The sequence below is a fragment of the Gasterosteus aculeatus genome, chromosome 10, assembly GCF_964276395.1.
Source record: "Gasterosteus aculeatus chromosome 10, fGasAcu3.hap1.1, whole genome shotgun sequence".
In the NCBI taxonomy this organism is placed as follows: domain Eukaryota; kingdom Metazoa; phylum Chordata; class Actinopteri; order Perciformes; family Gasterosteidae; genus Gasterosteus; species Gasterosteus aculeatus.
This window is the reverse complement of record NC_135697.1, coordinates 8,327,398-8,340,113: the sequence shown is the minus strand read 5'-3', so window position 1 is coordinate 8,340,113 and position 12,716 is coordinate 8,327,398. Positions and strand designations below refer to the sequence as shown.

Genomic DNA, 12,716 nt, shown 5'->3' with positions numbered 1-12,716 from the left:
GACTACTCAACAAGTACTTTCTACGTACTCATTTCTATGAACAACATGTTCTCATTATAGCGCTTGTAGAGGCCATTAAAGTGCCGGTGTTCTGCATTTCAGTTTTACCTGTGTAATTACAGGTTACGTTGGCCTCACTCAAACTTCTTCTCGGGTTGTGTTTGTTTGAATTGTGCCCGAACTGCCCCAGAATGTGAGCTTGCAGTCGGCATCACTCTCAGGGGTCCGTTTTCTCTGCTTCGGTGTGGTAATTGCTTTTGGTTGGGAGTCGACGGGGTGAACGGGTGAGCTGAGGAGTGCGTGTCACTTTAAGAGCGCGTCTTCGGGTGGCTTCTTGATATTAATAGAGCTGCTGTGTCTTCCTCCTCCTGACGTCATGCCCACCGCGTACAGACAGACTGGCAGAGGTCCTGTCACAGCAGCGCGACAACACTGGGCTCAACCAAAAAGTATATGTATATATTTATATACACAATATGTCTGATAACGAGCTGCTCTGGTTTGGTTTGCAGAGGGCAGCAAATCCGGGCTGCAGCCGGCCAGATAACGTACTATAACATCGGAATATTGCAATACCAGAGCCAATCTCACCAACCAGTCGGTATCAGCCTACTTTAAATGTGTTACTCGCCGCGAAGCTTTAACTCGCTCTCTCTCTCTCTCTCTCTCTCCCTCCCTCAGACCAAAAGAAAAAAAAGAGACAGCCAAGACACTGTCACCCCGTCCGACATCATCAACAAACAACAACAACAAAAACCCCACAAAGAGACGAACCGGCCGGCCAGCCACCATCTTAACCAGGCTGCCGAAAGAGACACACACTGAGAAATACGAGGCTAATGCTTATTTTGATCAACAGGTAAGCAGCACCGAGAGCGACGCGACGCGACACACGCACGCACGCGCGCGCGCCGTGCACACGGCTCTCCCCGGCTACTCGGCGCGGTGGCTTCGCGTGCGGCACCACGACGTCGGCGATGCACGGTCGGAGTTGCAGATGGCTGACATGCATGCTCTCGGACCAAGTGTGGGGGGAGGAAGGGAGGGAGGAGGAGGAGGAGGAGGAGGGGGGTGAAACGTGTTCCGGGGGGGGGGGCGGCTATCAAATGTTGCGTTCGGGAGACAAAACGTTGCAGTTAGCCGCTAGGTAGTTTTACGACGGGCAGCAGTCGCTTTGCGTCTTATGTAACTAACGGCCCGAGCGCCGTCGGCAAGGAGAGAGGGAGCTGCTGAATGAGAGCGAGCGAGCGGGCGAGGGAGGGAGAGAGAGGAGCGGCACCACCACCGAATTCACATGGCAATTTACATTTAAGGTTAGGACACCCAAACGCTACTCAAATACAAAGTGGGGGGGCTTCTCGGGACGGCTACCGCTTTTGATTTGAGTGTGAAGTCAACGGCGAGGCGACGCGGAGTGACTTTAGTCGCCTCAAGTAGGTTTGTGTTTGTGTGTGTTTTTTTAACTAAGTTTGGTTTCTTGTTGTTGTTGTTTTTTTTTGGGGGGGGGGGGGGCATTCATTCACGATAAGCGGCATCCCGACTGGACTCGCTAGACAGTGATTTTTTTGTCACTGCGTAGCAGCTCCCGTGTAACTACAACGTGTTTACAACTTGTTTTTGTTTTTAATCTTATTTTTGACACGTCTTTTTTTGTTGTTTGTTTCATTGTGAACTTTTCCATTTACTGTAGTTATTCTTGCCTGCGAGCTCGATACCCAAGTTCAGATTGCTCGCGTCCTGCCGAGTGACGCACGAAGGACGTCTGCGCCGAAAAGGTGAACGCTAGTTTTTAGCCGCTCGCAGCAGTTTGTCTCGCGCAGAACGTGGGAACGCGCTGACACGCGAGATGAAAGAGATTGCGTTTGTCAAGTGGCTTTCACAGCCGATATGGCGCTGGCTTCTTTCTTCTTTTTTTCTTTTTTTGCACCTCTTTCATTGTTAGTAAGATGGTGGATGTGAAATGTCGTAAAAAAAAAAAAAACACCCCCCCCTCTCTCTTGTCAACTAACGTTTATTACTCACAAAAAAAACTACTTATCGGCCTCAAATATCGCGCGTGTATTGGATTTGTTTGTGGAACTTTTCGCGAGTGATGCCGGGAAGCCGGAGTTGCGTTTCCACTCAACTTTGTAAAAGTCTCCCCCCCCCCCCTCTCTAACCCCCCCCCCACCGTGTCGTAAGAAACTGTGATGTTCCTTTGAGATAAGGGAGCCGGGTAGGCATGACAACTCTGTGGGGAGAGCAGAGTATGTGAAGGCAGCACAATGAGACACACACACACACACACACACACACACACTGCAAGGGAGCTTTTTCACATAGTCCCTCGCAGCTCTGCAGGCCCCTGGAGCACCGCTTGTGTGTGGACCCGACTTTTATTCAACAGATAACCTCAGTGATTTGTGGGGAAAGAAAAGAAAAGCGGAGCATAGCGGCCTGGTCAAACTTAAGTCTGAGGCTGCACAGTTTGTGTTTTTATTAGAAGTTTTTCTTACGCCAGCTTTACCCGTAAGTCCTTTTCCAACGTAGAACGTGTCTGCGGATGATTTGATAATGTTGCCACACCGACTTGTAAGAAGTTGTTTTGAAGTGATGATCTTTACCTCACTCTCACTGTTGTGGCTTTGAATATTTCCTTGAAAAGTTACAAAATGTTTTGAAAGTTCTGTGCTTTCTGCCCACAGCGGCGGGGGACGGCGTACGCTGGGATCACTTTAAGGAAAAATAGAAATCCAAATATGTTTTGGTTTTGGAACTAGCAGCATCCAAACACACATCTAATTCGGAGGCTGTAGTCGAGCATTCGTGGCAACTTTTTAAGCACTTTGTAAAGCCAGCGTTCTCGACAAATGCTGGTTTGTATTCCATGATTTAAAAAAAACAAAGTGACAAAACATCCACCTTTTTAGAAGCTGCGAATATTCGTTCCAGTTAAAGCCCAGTTGTATAACTTTTTTTCCCCACAAATTCCTACGGATGCAATCCGGTTCTTTTACTTTTGAATTGTTCTCTCTCGCTAAGCTGCTACGTATGATTTTAATTGAGGAGTTTGATACATCTCAAGGCAGTTTACAAGTTAGCGCTTTAAACTGACACTGACTGGAAGTGTACTCTGAAACGTTTCTTCTCCCTCGCTGTCCTCTCATGCCACTTGAGTTCATGCCCCCCCCCCCCCCCCCCACCCGTGCACGAGTATTAGACGCTCATAACTTTGTGTGTTCTTATACTCCTAGATATCATGCCTTTTAATTGTATTACTTTGTTACATTTTTGCAAACATTTAACAAGCTCCTTTTTTTAAAAAGACTGATCAAACAAACGGTTCCTCTCTCCAGACACTGGATATTATTGTATCTCACGGCCTTGTTCTAGCTGCTATTAAACGTCAAAACAGTTGACGACTTCCTAAAGGAGACCTTTGCTTGTAAAACTCTTTCCCGTATGTGTGTAAGAGCGCGCACAGCACTTCTTCCTGTGTGTGTGTGTGTGTGTGTGTGTGTGTGTGTGTGTGTGTGTGTGCCATAGCTTACTCATATGGCTGCAACATGTGAAATCTCAGCGGTTGGAACTGGGAAGAGGGAAAGTTTTGAGAAAGCGAGAGAGAGAGCACATGGAGTTAGGGAAGTCAGACATGTCCTGTTGGACTCGCTGGAATGTCCCTCGTGTGTTTTATTGACGGTTTGATGCCCTAAAAGACACGAGGAACAACTGTAGTGATTTTGTGGGCTGCCACGCGTTTGCCCATGGTCGCTTCAAAGCGGGGCTTAGTGTGTCTGAGGGGAACGGGGGCCCAGTGAAAAGGACAGAGAAGCCACCTGGACTGGGTGAGGGGTGTAGGGGGGGTGTAACTTTAGTGATTTGCATATGTTGCATGTGACTGATCTCACTGCCTCAAAGCATCATGGTCAGGGGGTGTTTGGAAAGACAGAGACAAGTTTGTAGTGCAGCGTAGTTTCCTTCAAACGCGTAATGATGGTCATCATAATGGATTATTATCCAGGTGGGGAAGAGCTGGCTTTTTCTTTCTAAACCTTTTGGGATATTTTCTGTATTTTGAGAAAGGGCGAAGTTATCTGCAATTTGGACGTTCTAGGTAAGGGATCATTAAATGTCTCTCCATGGAGTTCTTAAAAATAAATTGAGATATCGTGATGCAAAATGGCCTCTTTTTGATTTCGCCAAAAAATGTGAAATCAAGCTATTGTCTTTAAATTTGTCTGTATCTGTGTGCATGCATGTAAACAGTCAGTCTGTAGCTGTACATTTTATTTAGTTTGTTTCTGTAATTTCCCTACAAACTGTAATTTCCCTACAAAAATACGCGCTATTTTTTAAATGTCGAGTAGTAGTAGCAGATTATTTGATCAAATTACCTGAAAACCTTCTACAATATGATATATATATATATATATATATATGTATATATATATATATATATATATGTATATGTGTGTGTTATTGATAAATGATGGTCGCATCGCTCTGCCGTAATTATTGCCAAAGAAAGAATGAGAAAATAGCGGCTTAAGTGTATTTGATACAAATATAAAAAAACTTTATAAATGGTGGGTCAAGACCTTCAGAAGTTGTAGAAACCTGGATGAATTGCAGAAAAATGAATAACCGATAAGAACCCAGACACCAAAAGAAAGAAAAAAAGTTTACAGGATTTATAGAAGTTTACTAAACTTTTGCTAAATCTGTGTGTGTGTGTGTGTGTTATATTTGCCTCACATTACCCGCTAAAATATTTCATCAGTGAAGAGATTTTTAAAGTAAGGACTCCTGCAACAACCCCTCAGTCGCCGCCGTGTCTCCTCTGTCTGGTCCGCGCTGACGCGGGTCCTTTCTCAGCTTGTTATAATGTTCAACAGGAGGAACACATGTCCGATCCCCGTTAATCTCTGCTTCTTATTGCTGCTATCATGCGAGTGTGCGCGTGTGTGTGTGTGTGCGCGCGTGTGTGTGTGCGTCGATGGGAGCGAATGATCCCATTCGCAGACCTGTTGCTCGCCACAGATGACTGTGAAAGTGAAGCAGCTGTCTTCCCGATCTATTGAGCTAACTTCCCTGAACTCAGTTGAGTTGAATATTATGTTTTGGTAAGACAAAAATAAAAAAGAATACGTTATTTATGCTGAAGTGGGACCAGGACTAGTCGTTAATAATATGTTCACAACTTATTGTTTTTTAGTTCCCTTGGTTATTATTTTTGTGCTCATCCTACTGTCCGAATGCAAAGCCTACGTAGCATTTCCTTCATGGACGCACCACACACATGCATTTCAATTCTACGGTTTATTTTTTGTACTGTAGCCACCGTTTCCAATAAGTGGGGAAAAAAATGATCATTTACAGTACCACGTCCGTTCTTTTGTGTAAGGCTCCTCTTTGCTCACAGCTCTGTAGCTCCCACTTCTGTCCTCACCGTCTCTTGTTTTTCTTCCATCTCAAGGACACAATGGGTCTGATCTTGTTCCACTGGCTGCAGGCATTGTTCTGCCTCTGTAATTGCTTTATTTCAGCTGCTTGGGACGCGGGCGACACACACACAGTTTTGAGCCCATTCTCATGTTGCAGTGGCTGGAAGTCCCTCTGGAAAAGAGTGTCTGCTTAAATGGCCCAAAATGTCGTCCCCGCTCTCCGTCTGTGGTTAGCGCCGCCTTGTTTAGGCTCGAGTATGTCTCTAATGTCTTTGGTCTTCTAAGCCTGTCTTATAGACAGGCCGCTTCAGATAACGAGCACATGGTCTTGGTTTAGGATGAAATAATTCCCCCTTTTTTTTTATCCCCCATTTTGTAGTTCTCTTTTTTCGGGCTGGGCGGCGGAGAAATCCTAAATACGGGAAAATGTTTCTCCCTTTTGATCTGAGAGTAAATAATCCCTCTGTCACGATACAGTGGAGCCTGATAAAAGTGTTGGTTGAGCGGATCCGGCAGAAGGTTGATGACACGGGCGGAGTGCGGTGTCGTGGTCCGAGTGACTAAGCCGCTGTCAAGCACCTTCTGGCCCCCCGTCATATCAGTCAGCCCTGTTAGAAACACGCGGCAAAGGCCGTGAACCACCTCCGGCTGGTTCTTGTTCTCGTGGTACCAGAGGTGGTTTTGGACACCATTTTCGGGCTGTCACGTGGTGCGAGTCGCCAGGTGTGACCGCTTTGACTCAACGTGTGCGTTTTCTGTGCACCCGGACGCTCGGTATGACTCTGTGCCTCGCGTGTGACACGCCGCGTTCCTCTGGCTTTCAATTCAAGCGAGGTCTCACTGGAAAGGAACCCGTGGATGTGCGTTGGGTTAGTGGGTTCGATCGGCTGCTGTCTGAGACGCTGTTTCTTTTTTTTGTCACATTTGCTCCACAGCTGGAGTTTCTCCCTACCAGGGAGGGGCACATTTGAATTCTTGCTTTTAGTCATGACGTGATACACATTTCCCGCTAATGCCAAATGTTTCTAGAATTGCCCTCCGCCTGCACCTTTCTCTGAGATACACTGCAGGTGTCCCAGGAAACACTAGAAGGTGCGTTTGGGCAGGAGAGTCCGATCAATCAATATTGTTGTCAGAGATGTTGATATGAAACGTTTGGGGGCACTGAGTTATTAGATGATGATGATGAAATAATGGATTTCTTTTTTTGAGTAAGTAAAGTCCATCAGCCTGTTTGCACTCGGACGTTGCTTTAAAATGTTCAAATTATCTTCCTGTCAAAGGTTCCTGTCAAAGGTTTCACATTTAAAAGTTGCCCCCCCCATTAAAATGTGAAGTCTATTAACTTGTGAGGATTAACATTGAGCCATAAAAGGGAAATACATTTAGCATTTGAGGGCACTTGGAATTTTTACGTTTTGAATCTTTGCAGAGGGAATTCAAACGGGATCCAGTCCTGCTTTTTTCTTTCTTTCTCATCGCGACAATATTTCACAAAGCTGTGGTTTGTGGAGTTGACCAAATGAACTCTCGAGTGTGAAGCCGGTGCGTGCACGGTAGCAGGTTTGCTTTTATTTCTTCTCTCTCTCTCTCTCTCTCGATAATCCCAATGGGGTCACTTTACAGAAGAGCGACCTCCAGCCTCTGCATCTACCTCTTTGGGTTTTGAAAGGTGATCTGTCACAGTGGAGGTGCAGCTTAAATCTGGTTTTGTGAGAGATTATGTATGTCTTTGTGCCAGTGTTTACCTAACAGGAGTATGTCGTCTCTTCAGTAAAGCTCTGCTTGTTGTCAGTAACCACGGAGACGACACCGGGGAGGTCGGGACCTCTGTGACACAATAACGTTGTCATGTGCTTCCTTATATTTTTTTCTGAGAAATAAACTGGCTCCAAGAAAATATTAGTCATAGTGTAAATCCAGAGTAGTTGTGAGGTTTCTTCTAGATGTATACATGTGATATTATTACCGGTGGGTTTAACAGCGTGGTACATCGCAATGAGGAGATGGAGTAGAGATTATACAAGCAGTTGTTATGAATACATTTTGTATACTCGGCTCAAGTGTTACCAGGAGCAGCCCTTTCTCTAATTTCTTCCAGTCTTCAACCGGCTTAGCAGACAGCAAAAATGATCTACGGAAACTGTGACAGTGACACAATTGGTGGGAAGTTGGTTTATGTTGTGAGCGTGCTTGACCATCTCCCGTCAGGACTGCATGCTCAATGCAGCACAGACCCTTTCCTAAATTTAGAGGTGTTTTTTTTTTTTTGTCACATGGCGAATGAAAGAAAGAGTCATTGGGATTTTATGCAGGTAGAAAAATTGCTCCGCCGGGCAAAAAAAGACACAGAACTAAGCGCGCTCCACTTTTACAGGTTAACCAACAAGTTCTGCTGAAGGCCAGAAGAAGCTGTATTTCATTTAATTTCACCTTAAGCACCGAAGCTGTATTTTAGAAGTGGCTGGTGTCTGTTCACAGGTAAATTCAAGCTTCCACAGCACATTGTATTCCATCAACACCACATTAGTTCCTGTTGTGTATCAGGAATGAATCTTCGGTGCTCAGCTTGTCATGTTTGGAGACCGTCCATCGTGGTCGGGGGATGTTTTGGCAGCAGGCTCGTCATTTCTTCTCGCTCGCCGCTCGGTTATGATTGAGTTGACTCACTGGTTCTATTTGTCTATTTCTATACTGAGGGGTCGACCGTCTGTTCTGTCAACAGTTGAACCAAGAACCCCTGCGCACACACTGCTGCACACAGACACACTCAGATTTGTTAGCCGTCGGTTTTATTCTTTTCTCCGTTTCCCTCGTTCGGTACTTTTCCATGTCTACATCTCTGCTTCTCTTATCCGCAGGCAGAGGTGCTTGATTGCTCTGCGAGCACTGTCAAAATACTGCATGTGCTTGCTCCTTGAGAGTGCAGTTTGGTTTCATTTCATGTGTAAATGGACGCTGACGTTGTGTTTGTATTTGAGCATGTGATGTTGGGAAGTTCGGAGCGATTCATTTCAAATCTGAAACCGTACATGTCGCTTTGTTTTAACTACATGCTTACTGAGGAATGGAACTCATTTGTGCAGCTTTAAAACTATTTTAGCTCCCCCCGGCTCTCACACAGACACACGCGCGCACACACACACACACACACACACACGCACGTGCAGCCCCATTAGTATTGTAGTCTAGGATCTGGCTAAAACATCTGGTGGCTGAGTAACTTTTCAAAGTAGCCTTTGTCCTTACTGTGCGCCTACATGCATGTGCCTGTGTGTGTTAAGTGTTATCTGTCCGTGCAATAAGGGGCTGACTTTTCACGGCGTCCCGTTGGCGTAACTCCAGTCCGGCCTTGTTGTGTGTCTATTTTATTGGCGAGTCGGGGGAAAGATATCACAGGGCGATATGACACCCTTCCAACTGGCCCGCTGGTCCAGCTCGACATGTGAAAGAGCCAGTGCAGGGCGGGGGTGGGGGGGGATGCAGCAGACAGTCACCTGCTGCTCAAGGGCTGGGCTCGCTTTTCCGTGTGTGTTGAATAAACCTGCAGTAGCAGAGCACAGCCCCATAGGCGCGTCGAGGCAGATGCCTTCAGGGCCTGGCTTCAAACCACACGGCTGCTACAAAAAGGTACAATGCAGTTTAATGCAATTGTCTCTTTTGACTGCTGGATCCTTTCACAGTTACATGCATTTTTTATATATATAGATATATAAATATATGTGTGTCAAAAATAGACATTTGATGGACGATTCTTTCCATTTGCTGACATTGTAGAAAACTACATTATTCAATGAATCTATTAAATCATGGTCAGATGATTTGATTTTTTTGTAGCAGCCCTATCCGATTCTCACGTGATTGGCTGTGCTCACAGGGGAGCTTTTGCAATTAAATGTTTGTACTGAACCATGTATTGTGAGTTTAGGAGTTAAGGATACTTTTATTACTCTTGTAAGCAAGAAAATAAAAGTAAATAATTCCCTGAAGGTGTCTGAAGGGTCATGAAACCATCTGCAATCATTTTTTGAGAGAAAGATATTTAGTTTTTCTGTCTCTTTGTTCTTCTGTTGGTGATAATGCTAGATTGTTAAACAGTTCCGCACTCTCCTGTAAATGATCCGATATCTGTCATGATCAGCTTTCACTTTGTTTTTCTCTCCAAATGTGAGAGAGGATTCTACTTGCTAAGGATTGTGTGTGCGCGCGCATGTGTTGCACTGCCCTGAAGTGTCTGCTGTGTGTATGATCAAGTGGATCCTTGCATAGATGGATGATGGAGGGAGGGAGGTCTTTCTTTTTTTCAAATGGAAATTAAAGGGGCGCACATCTGGGGGTCTTTGAGACTTTTGTGGAGGGAGAGGAGAAAGGTGGGTGTCAGAGGCCCACACTCAGAAGTGTGTGTGTATGTGGGAGTTGTAGGAGCAGTTGGGGGTTTAGAGAAGAATGGATGAAGGGAGAAGGAAGGGGGGGAAATCCTTTTTTTTTTTTTTTTTCTGGGGAGGTAGGCCGAAGATAAGGAACCGGGCTAAAGAGAGGTGTCTATGGTCGGGGTTGGCCTGTGGCTGGAGGGGTGGGGGGTTAGGACAGAGACGGGGATGGATGGAGCGAGGGAAGCAGAAAGGCAACGAGACAAAGGGTGAGGAGAGTTAATAAAACAAGCCTGTGATAGACTTGAGAAAAGAAATGCTTAGAACAATAAGGTGGAAATGGAGTAGGAAAGGCAATAAAGGAGGAGGGGACGGATGGACGGATGAGGAACTCATTTGCATGGGCACAGGAGTGGGAGGAGGAAAAGAGGGGAGAGCAAAGGGGGCAAAAGATCACTCCTATAGTCAAAAACTTAACGGCTGACAGTTGAATTTACTCTGAGCCTGTGTGTGTGTGTGTGTGTGTGTGTGTGTGTGTGTGTGTGTGTGTGTGTGTGTGTGTGTGTGTGTGTGTGTGTGTGTGTGTGTGTGTGTGTGTGTGTGTGTGTGTGTGTCGGGGTGGGTGGAAAAGCTCAGTGGGGGGGCACATGGCTTTTGGGCTTTCTCCTTTTTTAGCGCTTCGCACACAACTCGTCCTCTCCGTTCTTTCTCTAATGGCTGATTCCATGCGGCTGTGAGTATCTCTCTCTCTCTCTCTCTCTCTCTGCGGCTCTCTCAGATGAGTCAGTGAGGTGATTCGATTCTACAAATGCCAGTTTTAGTTTCTGCAGAGCATCGGTTGGGAGGAGGTAAAAGGAAACTGGGGCAGATGACGACGTGCCTTGACAGACCGCCTGAAAGCCTCCCCGGATCGACCGCTCCTTCTGTTGTCTCGTGTTGCTTCATTTGCAGGGACGTCCACCAGCGCCGTCAAACACGACAAGTGTGGACTTCCCGGTAGCTGAGCTGCGTTTCTATTCCTTTTTAAATAAATCGGGGGCTGCGGGGGGGGTGTAATGCGTCTGTCATGAGACGAGATAAAACAAGCGCTCGTTGTGCTTTTCAAATATTGGAGTGAAGGATTCCAGTAATATCGCACCGGGGGGCCCGGAGCTTCAGTGATGGTGTGCGCGTGAGTTTGTGAAGAGAAGTGTTCCAGGTCTCTGGTGAACGGCACTGAAGAGGGCGGCAGCGCCAGCAGCGCTCACCTTCACCAGCGGAGGAGACGGCACAGAGGGTAAAGGGAAGTTGTCGCGTGGGGTTGGAGGCGACAGATGTGAGCAGCTCAGGGAGCAGCGGTGGCTAAAGAGAGGTGAAGCAAAGCAGAGATTATAGTCATTTCTCATTCACTCTCTTTGGAATTTGGAGAAAACCTGCGGCATAGAGTGAATGTGAGGATGAGTGAATCAACCTGCCTGGAGCCTGAGCCTCTGCAGCAAAAGGAGGCTGCTTGGCTTACACTTGTGTCTTCGGTAATACTTTAATGTTAATGGGGTCCGTTGGATCTGAATAATAATCCTTGACTTCGCTAAGAGTGATATAGCTTTGCACTTCAGCAACGCATGACTGGAGACATGCCGCGCTGCACGCCTGGCCAGGGTAGGATTCTTTGGCCTTGTCATGTCTTTCCTCTTAAGCACTACAAGGTTGAAGCATTAAGAAAAACGTTTAATTTCTGCAATAAATAAATTACAGCGACTCGCTGGGGGAGCGTGATCGTACATGGCTGTGAATTCTGATTCAAAGTCCAGCGTCTGAATGGACTCCGGCGCTGCATTGATGCCACGAGGCCCCCCGGAAAAAAAAAAACCCTCCCGGCCTCGACTTCCCGGTACCGTCCGACGGGAAACGCTGCTCCGCTTGGCCAGCGTGCAGCTCGAAGGGCTCCGGGAAAAGAAATATAAAGTCAACATTGTGGCTTGAAAAATGTTCCGTGGTGTGTCCGTCCGTACGCACGTACGTGCACTTTAGTTTGTCCAGAAATTCTTTCCTGTCGAGCCGTGCCGCTCGAAGGAATCGTCCGATTCTGCAGGAGTGGAAAGTATGTATGTATGTACGTGTGTGTGTGTGTGTGTGGACATTAGAGAGTGAGTAGTGTTGCGACTGTGTAACGGTCTTGTGCATCAACGTGTGTGTGTGTGTGTGTGTGTGTGTGTGTGTGTGTGTGTGTGTGCGCGTGCCTGACGTAATGTTTGAGCCTACCCAGACTGAGACAAACCGTGTGTGTGTGTGTGTGTGTGTGTGTGTGTGTGTGTGAGATCAGATATGCTTGGCAGACCTGCGCAGGCTCTGTGAGACGTGTGCGGGTAAAGTGTGCGTCTCTGGCACAGCTGTGGTTTGTTTTCCGTATTTATTTTGGAGGGGGGGGGGGGGGGGGGGGAGAGTGTCAACAATCAACATGTTGTTTCATGCAGCTACCAGTTCCTTCCATTACGCCTACAACTACCACTGAGGCAAAGGTTGTTCGCCATTATTTTTTGATGAATGAGGGTCTTGGCTGTAGGGAGCAAGGTCAAAACCAACAGGCCCGTGTTGATTTATGCGCCTGGGTTTCCTGCTACCGACATGCATCAGGGAGGGACATTAACGCCGTCCATGCAGGCGAAGGCGGATGTCCTCCTGACTGTGGTCGGTCGGCTTGTCCCTACCAGCCGCCGCCGCGGTTATACGTATCATTGGCAAACTTTTTTTTGTAAATAAGCGGAGTGGTTTTAGAGGCACACTGGATCTCCCTTGGGACAGTTTTCAGATGCCAACTGGTGAAACGTTGGCCATAATGAGCTGATTAGTTACGCGTTGGACCAAGCAGACGCATCTCTGTGGATTACTGGAGGGCCCAGAGTCAACCTTGGGACCTTTTTGTTGCATGTCATTCCCCCTCGCT

At 46.7% G+C, this 12,716-nt stretch overlaps 1 protein-coding gene across 8 annotated transcripts in view; it reads left to right on the top strand.

The window, feature by feature from the left end:
• Window positions 1-370: 370 nt before the first annotated feature.
• Window positions 371-12,716, top strand: part of trps1 (trichorhinophalangeal syndrome I) — an 88,372-nt gene continuing 76,026 nt past the window's right edge. For 2 of the 8 annotated variants that reach the window (XM_078081431.1, XM_078081434.1), the window contains exons 1-2: window positions 374-449; window positions 682-859. The gene's annotated coding sequence lies outside the window, so the exon portion shown is untranslated. Of the gene's footprint in view, window positions 860-1,084; window positions 1,438-2,243; window positions 2,509-12,716 lie in introns of those variants that run through there. The other 6 variants (XM_078081432.1, XM_078081435.1, XM_040188445.2 and 3 more) reach the window with 6 other exon arrangements.